This window comes from Monodelphis domestica, chromosome 2 (genome assembly GCF_027887165.1).
Source record: "Monodelphis domestica isolate mMonDom1 chromosome 2, mMonDom1.pri, whole genome shotgun sequence".
Classification (NCBI taxonomy): domain Eukaryota; kingdom Metazoa; phylum Chordata; class Mammalia; order Didelphimorphia; family Didelphidae; genus Monodelphis; species Monodelphis domestica.
The window spans coordinates 63,203,861-63,219,221 of NC_077228.1; the positions used below are offsets into that span (position 1 = coordinate 63,203,861).

Genomic DNA, 15,361 nt, shown 5'->3' on the forward strand with positions numbered 1-15,361 from the left:
CTATTTAATCTCTTCCCTGCTTTGTTTATCAAATCTCTGGAAAGAGAATAACACTAGAATCTCAAAGTTGTTATATGTCAGAGAGAAATTAGTCATATTAGTCATATCTGACAGAAAGCAGGAATCCCCAATAAATCAGAATACAACTTTCACATGAAGACTTTTAATAACAGGGAACTCATTCTACCCTGAAGTAGTAGGGAAGAATTTGGGAAATGTTTTGTTGTTAAGACATTTTCATTCACATCATGCCAAAATCAGCTTCTATGCAACTTTAACCTATTGTTTCTGTTTCTCCCTTCTAGGAAAAATTCACATGACAGGCTTCAAAATACATCAAGACATTTGTGATGTCTCCTCTAATTGGTAAACAATTTGATTAGAGCCATACATGTATTATGCAAAACACACTCATATAGGTCATTGTGGTAAGAGCACACTTAAGCACAACCAAACCCCTAGAATAAAACCATAAATATACTGATGTGAAAGATAGTATGCCTTGATCCATGTCCATCTAACTTGAACAGTTCTTCCCCTAGAGATGGATAGCATTCACCATCACAAGTCCTTCAGAATTGTCCTAGATAATTGCATTGCTGAGTGTAGCAACATTTTCATAGTTGATCATCGTAGAATATTGCTGTTACTCTGTATAGTACTCTCCTGGTTCTGCTTATCTTGTTCTACATCAGTTCATGTAGATTTTTTCAGATTTTTCTGAAATCAACCAACCAATGATTCATATACCACAATAGTATTCTATCACCAACACATACCACAATTTATTCAGCCATTCCCCAATTGATGGACATCCTTTCACTTTCCAATTCTTTGCCTCCACAAAAAAGAACTTCTAAAAATGCTTTTATTTTACAAGCTGGCCCTCTCCCCTCCTTTTTTTAAAAATTATTTCTGGGATACAGAATAGTAGTTATATTATAGGATCAAAGGGTTTGCTCAATTTTATAGCTTTTTTGGGGATAGTTCCAAATTGTCCTCTAGAATGGTTAGGACCATTCAAAACTCCACCAACAATGCATTAATGTCACAATTTTCCATATCCCCTCCAACATTTATCACTTTCCTTTGATGTCATATTGGCCAGTCTGCTAGGTGTGAGGTGGTACATCAGCATTGTCTTAATTTTCATTTCTCTAATCAAGAGTTATTTAGAATTTTTTCATATGATTATTGATGCTTTGATTTCTTCATCTGAAAATTGCTTGTTCATATCCTTTGACCATTTGTCAATTGAGAAATGGCTTGCATTTTTATAAATTTGACTTATTTCTTTATAGATTTGAGAAATTAGACATTTATCAGAGAAATATGTTATAAATCTTCCCCCAATTTGTTGTTTCCCTTGTGATCTTGGTTACATTGGATCTTTTTTTGTATTAAAGCCCTTTAATTTAATATAATAAAAATCATTCATTTTATATCTTATAAATACTCTCTACCTCTTGTTTGCTCATAAATTCTTCCCTCATCTATAGATCGGCTAGGTAAACCATTTGATGTTCCCCTAATTTAGTTATGGTATCCCTATTTATATCTAATCATATACCCATTTTGATCCTGTCTTGATAGAGTATGAGATACTGGTCTATATCTAGTTTCTGCCATATTGTTTTCTAATTTTTCCAGCAGTTTTTGTTAAACAGTGAATTCTTATTTTAAAAGTTGAGATTTTGGGGTTTATCTAACACTAGTTTACTAAGATAATTTACTTCTGTATATTGTGTATCTAATCTATTCCAGTGATTTGCAATTTTATTTCCTAGCTAGTAGTAGACTGTTTTGATAATTCCTGCTTTATAGTACAGTTTGAGATCTTGTACTAGTAATCCACCTTCCTTCACTTTTTTAATTAGTTTCCTTAATATTCTTGACCTTTTTTCTTCCAGAAGGATTTTATTATTTTTCTAGTTCTCTAAAATAAGTTTGATTGCTATGGTATTGAATTAGTAGATTAAATAGAATTGTCATTTTTATTATATCAGTGTTAAATTTATTTGTGGTTGGACTCTGAATATATAATAGATGGTCACCAGTGATTTAAATTTCTAAATCCCAAGTGAATTACTAAAGTAAAATGAATTTATGGTAGTTTATTTACAATAGAAGGAAGATATTAAGCAATGAGAGAGAGAGAGAAAAAAAAAACTCTGGCTTCCTCTGAGCCATTTAGAAATTTCTAAGCCCCAGCCAGGGGAAGAGAGTCTCAAGACAATGACCTTTCCTGGAGGCTTTATGCCTCCAGAAAGGTGGGGTCACTAAGTCAGACTTTCACTCACCAAAGATGACCATCTAAATGAAAAGAAGTCTGGGGGTCTGTCTTCCAGTCGCTCCTCAAGTGTATGTCTCCAGTCTCTCCTCCGAGTCTAACTCTGAGTCAGAGATCCTTCATCCAACTCTAAACTTGAATTGAATATATATCTTCTGGACTTTCATCCTCTTTTTAAAGAATGTTTTTCTGTGTCACCTCCCCTAAATTTCATGTCTACCAATCACAGCCAATGCTTTTCTCCAGGACTACCCACTCTTTAGTTCTCACCTTCTTTGGTTAGATTATATCTTTTTGGGTTACTTAATACCTTTTTGGGGAAGTTCACTTTTTTATAGTTATTTAACACCTTTTTGTGGTTACTTAACACCTTTTTGTGGTTAAAATGGGTAGAGGTACTTAAAATACTGAGTTATCAACCTTTTTGTAGATTAAAATCTAAAAATAGATTGTGGATTACAATTCCAGCTTCACTATAAAGGAAGAGCTAAGTACCTTCATTGTTACAATCAGGAGATTACAATTTTATCTTTACAATAAAGGAAGAGCTAAGTATCTTCATTGTTATAATCAGGAGATAGTTAAATCCAATCTTCACAAAAGCTCAGTGTATCTATGAGTAAAGAATATTTTCCATAGTCCACTTAGTCTTAAATTATCTCTTCTCAATCTATTTCCAGGTTAATTGTTTTTATAATAATGTATTTCACATTTACTTCTATTTTTCATACTTTTGATTTTGTTTTATAATGTCTTTTCTCCTCTCCTCTCTCTTCTTTTCTCCTTTCTTCTCCTTTCCTTTCCTCTTCTCTCCACTCCTCTGCTCTGTTCTTCTCTCTCTTGTGGAAAGGAAACAAGACTGACAGTTGGTGGGGGAAGGGGCAACTGGGAGTGGCAGTTGGGTCTTGTGATTAGCAAGGGTCATGATAAAAGTGGGGAATATTCATCAAAGTTCCTCAATAGTCTGTAAATATTTAGCATAGCATGTATATATGTTGTACAGAAAATTAGGTTATAGATTAGACTAGAGATTTAGATAATAGTTATAATAAGTAAGGAATAAATTAGGAGGAAGTTCAATTAAACATAGAATAGACAATTAGTTATACATAGGAATAGACTTAAGATGCAATTGCAGATAGTAAACTTTTAATTGTTTATTGTAAAGCTGATGCTGGAATTGTGTTTAATGGAAACATATATATATATGTATTATATAATTAGTCTGAAAATAATAATATATATAAAATAGGAAAACTATTTGTTTTAGTTAACTTAGCAAGAAGGCCTGAGGATCTGCTGTCTAGGCCAGAGAGGAAAAAGAGGCAAAGGAGAGAGATGCCCCCTGCCAAGAGGCAGTAGCAGGGGTCTGATAAGGAACATTTGTCTTTGAATGACTGAACTGATCTTTATCTCCCTCTATGTCCCAGAAAAGATAGTCCATTTATCTGACTGCGAATTCAAATGAGATAAAGTTTAATAACCTGTTTGGATTGGAGAGGTATCAGGAAAGAGGGGTTGAGGGATGTCCCTAAATAAGGTTGGAGTTTTTTCTTAGCTTCAGAGCTGAGGCCAGGGCTCACAGGCTGGTGGAGGGTTTCTCCCATTACCGTCTACTCCATATCTGTCCTAGCCTTGTCAAATTCAGAATCTTAGCAGTAGACTGCAAGCAACCAAGGAAAGTTCTAACTTTCAGAGCTGATTGGGCATGAATCTTTGGGCTGAACCAAATAGAGGTACTCCACTCCAGACTGGGCTGAATGAGTTCCTCTCTCCTCCAACACCAGTAAGGAAATAAAAACCTGTCAGGAAGGAAGTGCTAGTCACAAGACCCAACTGCCACTCCCAGTTGCCCCTTCCCCCACCAACTGTCAGTCTTGTTTCCTTTCCACAATCTCATTGTATTTACATATAGTTTTGCATGCATAGCCTCACAAAATGTACAGGAAATATATAATATACAATAAATATAATAGGTAATATGCATATTAAATATAATATGCATACATGTATTTGGTACAATATACAAATATATATTTGATTAAAGTATATATGTATATATGTATCTATACATGCATACATTACATAGAATTCTTTCTTCTTTCTCTCCATGCTTAGAATCATAAGGGAATGAATAGGGTGTTCAGGGAAGACTAGTACCTTTGGACTGAAGGCTTTCTGAGTCCTTTTCAGGGTTACTTTGCTCCTTTGATGTTCACTTTCCATCTAACTCTCACTTTTGTTTCCAAGAAGCTATAACATGCACATCAATCTCACTCTGCTAAACTCAGCTGAGGATAACTAATACGGCTCAAACACATTGATGAGTTAGGGGAGATGTCAATCCCAGGGATAGGTGGAAAGGGCAGAGGAGAATAATTTGTTGCAACAGCAATGAAGGTGGCTGAAGTGGGTGCTGTGGAATGCTTAGAGCTTGGATAGACATCAAAGAAGTCAAGGTTATCCACTGCATCCTAATCTGTCACTAGTCTTGACTTTTGTCTTGCCACTGGACATAGACGACTCTAGAAGATAGATATGAGGTAGAAGATGGTGCATCTTTGCTACATTTAAATCCAGTTTATGTGAATCAAAATATATCACTAATGGCATTATTTTGTCCTCTTCAAGTACAAAGGACAGCAACCAATCAACCAGAATTTAAAGTTTTAATCCTTCATGCTAGTCAAAATTTCTTGAATATTAGATATCCACCTTTCTATTTTGATTTAATGCCTGTAGTTCCTTGATAATTACAGAGAATTTACTTCCTTCTGCAGACCACATTTGAGACATTTCCACAAAGTCAGTATGGAATTTATCACTCACCAAAATTTAACAAATAAAGATGCCTAACATTCTTTCATTTCTCCCCTTCTGTTGGTTCCAGATGCAGTGTTTCTGAAGACAGCACGTATGGAAGGAAACACTAAGTTTCATTGCCAGGCCATGGATCTAGTTCCTCCATAATAATCTGAGGGTTGGTCTTGATTAAGTTTTCAAAGGAGAATCCTAAGTCTGGGAGATAAATTGTGGGGTAGGAATTCATACTGTCCGCTATTCCAATAAGCACAAGAGAGGAATAGGTGTCTACCGCCACCTAGAATCCAGAAGCATCTCTTGTTTTCACAAGAGTTTAAGGGTTATAAAACTCAAGCTACACTTTAGAAAGGTCAAGTAAGTTGCTAGTTAGGGTCAATACATAAATTAGAACTCAGTTTGCTTGAGTCTTAGGTAAGTGGATTTTCCACTATGCTAGTAGTTCTATACCTTTAAAAGTATGAGAACATCTTTTTAAAAGCAATGTACACACATTCATATATAGGAAGTAGTGGAGGATAGAAGGGCTTCATGTATTAAGGCCCATGTATTCACAAAGAATCAGACATGTCTGACCAATAACAACAGTGTGTATGCATGTATACATACATACATATCTATCTATATTTATATCTATTTATATAAAAGCTCAAAATTCCAATCTAGAGCATTTGGAATATTAGCATCTGCATTGAGAAAACACATGATGATGGAAAGCTACTATGATTTCAGTAAAACATTTAAGTTAATGTTTATTAATCAACAGTATATAATCTATTAGAAAACATTATTTCACAAATGTGTGGAATAATTTCTTTTTTTTTTTTTTAGATTTTTGGAAAATTTTATTTAATTAATTAATTTAGAATATTTTTCCATGGTTACAAGATTCATGTTCTTTCCCAACCCTCTTCCAGTCCCCTCATAGATGACATGCAATTCCTCTGGGTTTTGCATGTGTCATTGGAATCATTTCTTGCTGTCTACAGAAGAACTATTTGTCCATTACTTAAATATTATTGGAACTAAATAAATATCAAAATGGAAGTTCCTACTAGGAATATGGATACCAAGGCTATTTGCAATCAATAAATCAAGTACTCTTCCATTTCCACTCTAGGTAAGAAACCCAAAGGTTGGAAACCAATTACTGCCTCAACTATTCTTGCGTTTCCTTTGTACAGAGGAGATTGCTCTCTGGGAACTCTCCTGGTCCAAGAAGAGATTATAAAAGCATTATCTTCCCTTTGGATTCAGTACATTTTTTCCTTACCTTCTTGTGGTTCACTTATTGTGGCTTAAATGCATAGCAGGTTTAAAAAATACATATAAATTTAATTCTGTATTGTGGAGTTTTCAGTATATTGCAGGACCAATCACAGTGCTAGTGCTGTGTTCTGTATCCTGGGCACTGATTGGTTAAGTGTTTATAAGAGTTTGGGAAAGGTTAATAAGAGTGTGGAAAAGGTTTATAGGAGAGGGGGAAGGGTTTATAAAGTCTCAATATATATATATGTGTATATATATATATTTAGATAGATAATAAAATGAATATAATACCATTACTTCATGGATTTTCACCTATCCCAGGGGTCTCTGGAACGTAACTACTGCTATAGGTGAGGGATCACTGTATTAACAGAAGAAGAAACCTATATGTTTCCAAATAGCAGAATATAGCTTTTGCATATGTATTCAAATTCTACTATAGACCTATCTTAAGTTAACTCATCCCATTGGCTTTGATGCTTGTAAACACTAATAACTATTTCAGTCTTCTTTTTCTGGAGAAATGTATACTGTATCTATTTAAGGAGGCTAGATGACTTAAGGGAAAGGAATATGATAGGAAACCTTTCATCTATCATAAATCATTGACTCAAATCCTATCCGAACTAATGCCAACCTCAACTGGTTCTTTCCCATGAGAACTTTATAACAACAATATTAATAGCAAGAATGCTTTACATTTGTATAATGTCTTATATTTTTATGTATTTTATATGTATTAATTATTGCATTCAATCCCCAATTTAATTAAACAAAATTCATTTAATGCCTACTATTTGCAAGGACTAGAGTATATGTACACTGTGAATACGAAAACAAAGAGTAAAAACCTATCTTCAAGGAGCTTGCATTCAACAAGAACTCCATGAGGCAGGTAGGTCAGCAGTGTCGTATCATAGGATCATGGATTTGGAGTGGGAAGCATTTTCTAGCTTCAGAGCTTCTACTACTTGTCTGTTTGCTGGACATCTGTCCTAAAGAATAGGGAAGCATATGTTGTAGAGGAGTTTATTTTTCAAATTTAATTGGAACTAAGGAGATTATCACAAGATTTTTATGAAAAGAGGATACTAAAGTTTCAGGTCTTCAAGAGGGATCTCCCTAAGGAGGGATTCCTAGCATAAAATTCTGATTCCCAGCATAATTACAATGTTTGTCTTGACCAGTTTTTAGCACCACCAAGCCCAGAGTGGCTGAGGTTCCATGGGGATTCTAATTTGCCAGAACTTTAGTGTTCCAATAAAGATACCCGAGTATATCTGGGAATGCTATCAACACTACTGACCTCCAGGAGAAGCATCTAATAGTTTGTCTTGTGAAATAAAAAAAAAACCAACAACCCCAAAACAATGGGCTTCATTAGTAAGAGCTAGGTAGCAGGAAAGTCTAATTCTATTGAGACCTTTATGTAGCTTTCTTGTAGATTGAGAGATTTCTAGAATAGAACAGAATTTAGTCTCATGATGCTGATCACTTTCCTTAACTGTTGTTGTTTTTGTAACATACATACATTATTATCACTCCATCTCCCTGCCTCTGTGTCTCTGGTTCTGTGCCTTTCTTCTCTTCTCTTTCTGTCTGTCTATCTCTCTCACACAGACAGCTACCCACCACCCATTTCTGCAACTTTCAGGACAAAATTACCTTTGTTTGTTTGTTTGTTTGTTTGTTTGTTTCCCTTCTTTATTTATCTCTCACATATAAAAGATACCATTGATGTTCAGTTCTTGCTCTCATTTTAATTTCGTTTGAACTAATAGTTGAAGTCATTGATATTGGGTCATTTAAAGGTCTCCAGGCTAAAGGTGACATGTGCATCATCCATCTGATGTCCTAGATTTAACAGCTGTCATTACTTATAATTAAAGAGGTGCTAAAGTTTCTTTATAGGTCAGATGTGCACAAACTTGAAACCCTGGCAAGTGTACAGCTCAGATTCTCATGGAGGGAAATTTTAAACTCTTTAAGTTAGAAGGGAGGTTTGAGGTCATAAGATATAGTGTTTCGAGCTGAAAGAGACTGGGATGTTCATAAAATTGAACTCTCTTATTTTATAGATGAAAATTCTGAGACTCAGAGATGAAGTGACTTGCTGAAGTTTACCTGGGTAGGAAATTGCAGCCAACCAAGCCTATAGAACACCGGTCTTCTGACTCTAGATATTTCAAAAGTTAGGATGTAAATTAAATACAAAATAATAGAGGGAAGATAGAAGGAGATACAAGGTCCTGGGTATAAATATGGCCTCAGATACTTCCTAGTTATGCAATCCTGAGTAAGTTACTTAACCATCATTGCCTAGCCCTTTACCACTCTTCTGCCTTACAACAAATACATAGTACTAGTTCTAAGATGGAAGGTAAGGATTTTTTTAAAAAACAAAATATATAGGTGGAGTGGCTCCTCCTGAAATTTATTGATGGCCCTGGGATAGTCTTCTTGCTCCTCAAATCATCTCCCTTATCAGGCTGATATAAAGTATGGAACCAAACCTTTCAAAAATAGATGGAGAACATCAACATCTCAATGGATTCAAGAAAGCCCCCATGAGGGAGATGGTATCTAAGCTGTTCTTTGAGGGAAGCAAAGGGATTCTATGAGATAGAGGCCAGAAAGAATTGGGTTCCAGGTGTGGGAGGCCACCTGTTCAAATGCACAAAAATGAGAGATGAATTATTCCAATTTGATTGAACTGGAGAGAATGTGAAAGGGAGTAACATGAAATAAAACCAGAGCAGTCAGTGGGAAATAACTTTGAATGCCAGGTGAAAGGTGTTGCATTTTTGTAGAGACCATTTAACACATTCTAAATACCTTTTCCATGTTTCTAAGGCTCAAATACTTCCCCTAAGCATACAAATCTGCTATCATTGAGGATCTTCAAAAGAATATGGGAGAAAGTGGAGTAGTAGAGTTAAATAGGGAAGAGTAGGATTTTGGTCTTAAGTACTTAAAGTTCACCATATCACTTTATTCACCTCCAGGAGCAACAGGTTTATCACAGAACATTTTGGAAAGAGAACTAATCTTGAATGCAGATTTGCTTTTAAGACTTGCCTATGCCAGTTTACTACCTGTATGACCTTGAACAAATTTCCTTAGTTTTCCTTGTTTTTTTTCCTTATCTCTAAAGCAAGGCAATTGGAATAAGTGATATCTAAATCACCATCCATCTGTGAACCTATGATCCTATGACTTTATGTCAATTTGGCTCTCTTGGCCTTGGCCTTCTCATTTTTAAAGAGAGAGAAATAGACTATCACCTATTAATCTCTTTGCTAAGATCAAGTGTTACATCTCTAAGTTTCATTCCTGATTGAATATTCTATGATTTAGCAATTCTTTTTATCTTAAGCACAAAACACCTAAGAAAACTCATGAATTGATGCCATAATCTGGGATCTGGTTCAAGGGTCAGTTGGTACTATCAGCACCATGGCCAGTGGTTTGCTTGATTGCAGTTAGTTTGAGTCACAATCACAAAATCTTGAAGCCAAATATGCCACTGACTGAGTTTTTTGTTATTATTTATTTGAGGTTGTTGTAGTCAACTAGTGAGTAGAGTGATAGAATTAGAATTGGGAGCCAAGTGCCAAGGGTAAATCCTACCCTAGCCAGTTATTAGCTGTGTGACTCTGTAAAAGTCACTTGACCTCATCTGTAAAATTGGAATCTTAAATAGTACCTATCTTACAGATTGTTGTAAGGATCAAATGAGATGACACATGTATCTTGCAAACTTTAAAGTCCTACATAAAAACTTCACAAAGAGATAATTTGATATTATTGAAAAGTCAATCATTTATTTGCCAAAATACAAGTATAACCAAGGAAGAGCTACTTCTTTTATGGAAATATAACTCAAGAAGTGTTGAGGTAAGTAAGGAAAAAGGAGTTGATTCCATATTGAAATACATCAGAAAATTTTATATTTTCTCTCTCCTGGAAGGTGCATTTTTTAAAGTGGGTAATGCAAATATTATGGTCTTGATTTCATTGAAGAGGAAATTTAAGCTTAGTGATGAGCTCAAGTGGGCTATTGAACTATGGAATCTAACTCCCTGTCCAGTTCTTTCATTATACCATATACATCTGCTCAGATACCCAGAGCTCTTCCAGGCTCTACAGAAAGGGAAAGAAGGAAACTGAAAAACTAGATATGCTTTCTTTTTTATGTCATCCATTCATGTAGTCAATAATCCACTTGGAGAGAGAAGACAGAAATGAAACAAAGACAGACCCAGGGCTGCATCTAAGAGCCACTTTCTGTGCCTCAGAATTAAAACTATAGAAGTGTAAAAAATAAAAAAAATACAGAATGAAAGAGCTGGAAAATGTATCATGAAAGAGGTTAGTTAACTCAGTTAACTCCCATTTGCTTTATTTTCTAAAGATTTCATATTATATTAATATGACCTTGATCCTAGCATTAAAGAAATATCCCTATTATTTATATCCTCAAAATATTTTTACTCCTATCTTAAAATTTTATTGACTATATTTTTGAAGATATAATGTTATCTAAGATGTATCATTAATTAGAATTCAAGGAGTGGGTAGAATTGAATGGCCCTTTATCATTGGCCCCAGGATATATTTGCTGCCTTACCTTTGCTAATGAGCTAGGAACAATGAATTTTCCATTTTATTCATTTTAAAAGTATTTATCAATCTGTGAAATCCCCATTATGATAATAGTATAAAAATTAAAAGTTCAAAGGAAATAGAGGAGATGATGCTACATGTTCTTCAGTGGAGAGAAGGACCAGATGCTTATGGAGAAACGAATTTCATTCAAAAAGATGGCAGGACCATATGTCATATCCAATCAGTGAATGTGCTTCAGAAAAACCAACTAGGGCAGATGGGGTGTGAAGTATGATTATAAATATGAGATACTTAGTCATGTGTATAGTATTCTATGACACTAAGGTGAAAGATGAGAGAGAACTTTAAGGAACTGGGCCCACCAATAGCTCCTGGAGGATATTATAGGATACTATTAGAGGTTAGTGCAGGAATAACAAAAACCATGTGAGGAAATCTATGGAAGTGACAGAAGGGAGGGCACTTTTGGTCCAGGGAGCTCTTGTTCTTTGATTCTGTCTATAATGGGATTCTGGTCCCTGAACCTGGGACATATTTCCATGTTAAGAAGCTGAAGGGCTTGCTTTGGGGAGATCACAAGGATGTGTAAGGAAAGTTCCTTGGAGAGACTTTGGAGTGGGTATAGAACTTTATAACTGGCATTGATCTGCTAAAAGAATAGGAGACTCTGATTATCTTTAGAGGTCTTCAAAAAGACTTGGTGGGCTTTCATCAGGTTTCTTTTGCCCCAGCTATTTTGGCTATTCTTGCATGGCATCTGGGGTGAGGTAATAGTACAAAGAGAGATGCCTTGGGATCATCAATTCATGGAGACTGAATGTCTCCAAGAAACATATTTCAGTCTTTGGCCACTGGTGTGCTCTTTTCCATTTGAAGTGAAGAGAGTGGACCTTACCACTTTGTGAGTTCAAAAGGAATTCCCAAGCATGGGTTTACAGTAAATATAGCATTGATGCCTTAGGAGCAAGGAACAACTTTCAGGAGTGGCCTTCAGTGAATGTGCTGAGATATCATCCAGGGATCATGCTGTATCTTGGCACGGATGTGATGTAAGCAGTGTTCTGTAGGAACTGGGCTAAGAATGAATCTACTCTCCAGAGACAGAAGTGATGTAGGGGAGAGTGTACCATTAGACTTCTGGGACAAAATATTTGCATATGTGTTCTTGTTATATCCTTGAAGTCCTTTGTAGTAGTAAATGTTAAGTGGTTAAATGGAGTTGGGGGACTAATAACTGGCACCTACCAAATCAAGGGAGCATAGTCAATGGGGACTTGAGTCAATGGCAGCAGAGAAGGAACACTCCCAAACCTCTCAGGGTACCTAGAACTTTAAGGGAGCCTATGTAACACCTTGGTTCTATGCAAGGGAACCAAAGTGTTTTTGCTACAAATCTAAGACCTTATAGTAAGACATAAACATCTTGAAATGGTTCTGTGGATGAAATGTTTTGGGTCTTTAAAAAAAAAAAAAAGCTTTGGGTCTTTAATACAATCGGTATCCAGTTGTCCTCTGCACAGAGCATCAGAGGAGGAATAGCCAGGGAAAAAACACAGAATAATTTCAAACATTTTTAAGAGCTTATGAGTTAGGCCTGGGGCTTGGGTGCGAGGCATACAAATGACCTACCTACATAGAGGACCCCCTCCACCTACCGTTTTCTTTAACCTGAACCGCCCTGGTGCCCAGGCCCCGGATGAAACTCACCATCCCAGCATAAACCTCAGAGGGAGGAGTCACGTGAAGAGCATTCTCTCTCTTTCCAGAGGGGGGAGGGGCGGGGAGGGCACTGGGTGTGGCCTATCACACAAACCCTATATTTACGGAGCCTGTGAAACCTAGTTTTGCTTAGCCACTTCCCCCAGCTCCCCACCCCAGAATCTTTGTAGCTGGGGATGGAGACGTTCTTAAATAAAAGCACCCCCCCGCCCCCACCCGTGCTCGGCAGTTGTGCACAAAATGAAAAAGGGAGATTCTGAAACATCACACCAACAGAAATGGAGACATCTACTGGGGAAATTGTGAACCTGAGAGCTGGTCTTTTGACCCCTGGGAACTGGCAAAGGCCTTTATGCCCTGGGGATTGGCAGACAAAAAAGTTCCTGAGGAATGTGATGCGGTTGCCAGTTCTAAGTCTTATAACCTCCTGTGATCACTTCAGGATTGATGGAAAGAAAGCCATAGAGGTGATTAAATGTCGTAATGAAATAACGCACTCTTCAGAAATGAAAGTCTCTTCTTCATGGCTGCAAGATTTTCAGATGAAGATTCAAAGTTTTTTGAATGAGTTCAGGAATATCCCAGAGGTTGCCGCCACAAGTGCCAGAATAGAAAAGCTATTGACATTTGATCGGGCAGTCCATATTCCTGGGGATGATCAGCTGGATGGACCTAAAAGTGACACCAAGATTTATCTCAGTGAAAGTGAAATCAGTGAAATTGAAATGGAATTATTAAGAGAAAAGCTTCAAGAGAGTTATCTTCAAGCAGAAGGACAAGCAGTGCCACCTGAGGAGGTGGTAAAGCATGTGGAGGCCATGAAGATCTTCCTGAAGAACAACAAGGATCTTAGAAGCAGCTTTGAAAAAGAAATGCAGAAGTTGGAAGACTTTCATCTCCTGCATCAGACCATGTGTGCGGAGGAAGCCGGGAAAGGGAGGCTGAAGGAATTTCTTTAGTCAAAATGAAATATGTTATCCGAAGATCATCTGGATTCCAGTCTCATTGTTGGGTTGCTGAGGTGGAGCCGGGCCTGGAGTCAGGAAGATCCCAGTTGAAATTTGGCCTCAGACATTTCCTAGCTGTGTGACCCTGGGAGAGTCAGGTGCTCGGATGCATTAAAGGAATCCTGGGGAGTCAAAATGGTGGCATAGAGGCAGCAAACCTTCAGACCTCTGAAAACCTTACCAATTACAAACCAAATGCTCCTAGGGGACTGAAAATCAAACCTAACAACAAGACAGAGCCAAGGAACCCTCCTGCTGGACTCAGCTTAAAAGGTGAAGGCGGAAAGAAAAGCCCCAAACCACAAAACAATGAGAGGAGCAAGAACTCAGGCAACTTCAGGGAGTAAAGAAGGGGTAAATATAAGCACACAATAGAAAAAGAAAAAAGAAATTACAGTCAACAGTTTCTATACAGGCAATGAGCTAAGAGCAAATGGAACAGAGGATGAGGGAACACCAAGCAATAAAACAGAAACCCAGCAAATTAGACACAGGCTTGAAATAGTGTCTTGAAAGCCAAAATCAATCAGCTTGAAAATGAGGCAAAGGAGATAAAAGATGAGGCAAAGAGGATGAGAGATGACCTCCAAAGAAAATCAGACCAGAAGGAGAAAGATGACCAAAAAGCCAGGGATGAAATCCAGTCTTTAAGAATCAGAATAAAACAACTAGAAACAAGTGACTTCACAAGGAAGCAGGACACTATAGAACAAAATTAAAAGAATGAAAAAATTGAGGAAAATATGAAGCATCTCATTCACAAAACAGAAGATTTAGAAAATAGTTCCAAGAGAGATAACTTAAGAATCGTTGGTCTACCAGAAGACCATGACAAAAGAAAAAGCCTGGACATCATACTACAGAAAATTATCCAAGAAAACTGCCCCTAGAACAAAGAGGGAAAAGTGGAGATTGAAAGAATCCACAGATCACCTCTTTTACTTAATCCCCAACTGACAACACCCAGGAATTTTATAACCAAATTTGAGAACTATCAGACCAAACAAAAAAATATTACAAGCTGCTAAGAAGTCCTTCAAATACCATGGAACCACAGTGAGGATAAAGCAGGATCTGGCTGCATCTACACTGAAGGACCGAAAGGAATGAAATATGATATTCCGGAAAGCAAGGTAACTAGGTCTACAACCAAGAATCAACTACCCAGCAAAACTGACTATATTCTTACAGGGGAAAGTATGGTCATTTAACAAAATAGAATTCCAAGCATTTGTAAAGAAAAGACCAGACTTGAACAGAAAATTTGATGTCCAAGCACGGAACTCAATAGAATCATCACAAGGTCATTTAAAAAGAGGGAAAAAAGAAAAACAAAATAAAACAAAACAAAAAGCTTTTTTTCTTAAGAGACCCAGTAAGTTAAAATGATATGTATCCCTATAAGAAAAGAGGTCATTGGTAACTCTTAAAAATTGTTATTATCGTCTGGGCAGCTAAAAGAATTACACTTTGAGGGAACAGTGACAAACTGTATAGGATGAAATGCCAAGACACAAATATGTATATAGGTATATGTGTGCATAAATACATATATGTGTGTATATTTATGTGTGTGTATATATATACATACATATGTACATATATATACACAACTAGAGCGGAAAAA

The 15,361-nt window shown here is 36.6% G+C and overlaps 1 pseudogene; it reads left to right on the forward strand.

Moving 5' to 3' along the window:
* The first annotated feature begins 12,891 nt into the window (after positions 1-12,891).
* On the forward strand, positions 12,892-15,076 carry LOC100618605 (uncharacterized protein CXorf38-like; annotated as a pseudogene).
* Positions 15,077-15,361: the final 285 nt, after the last annotated feature.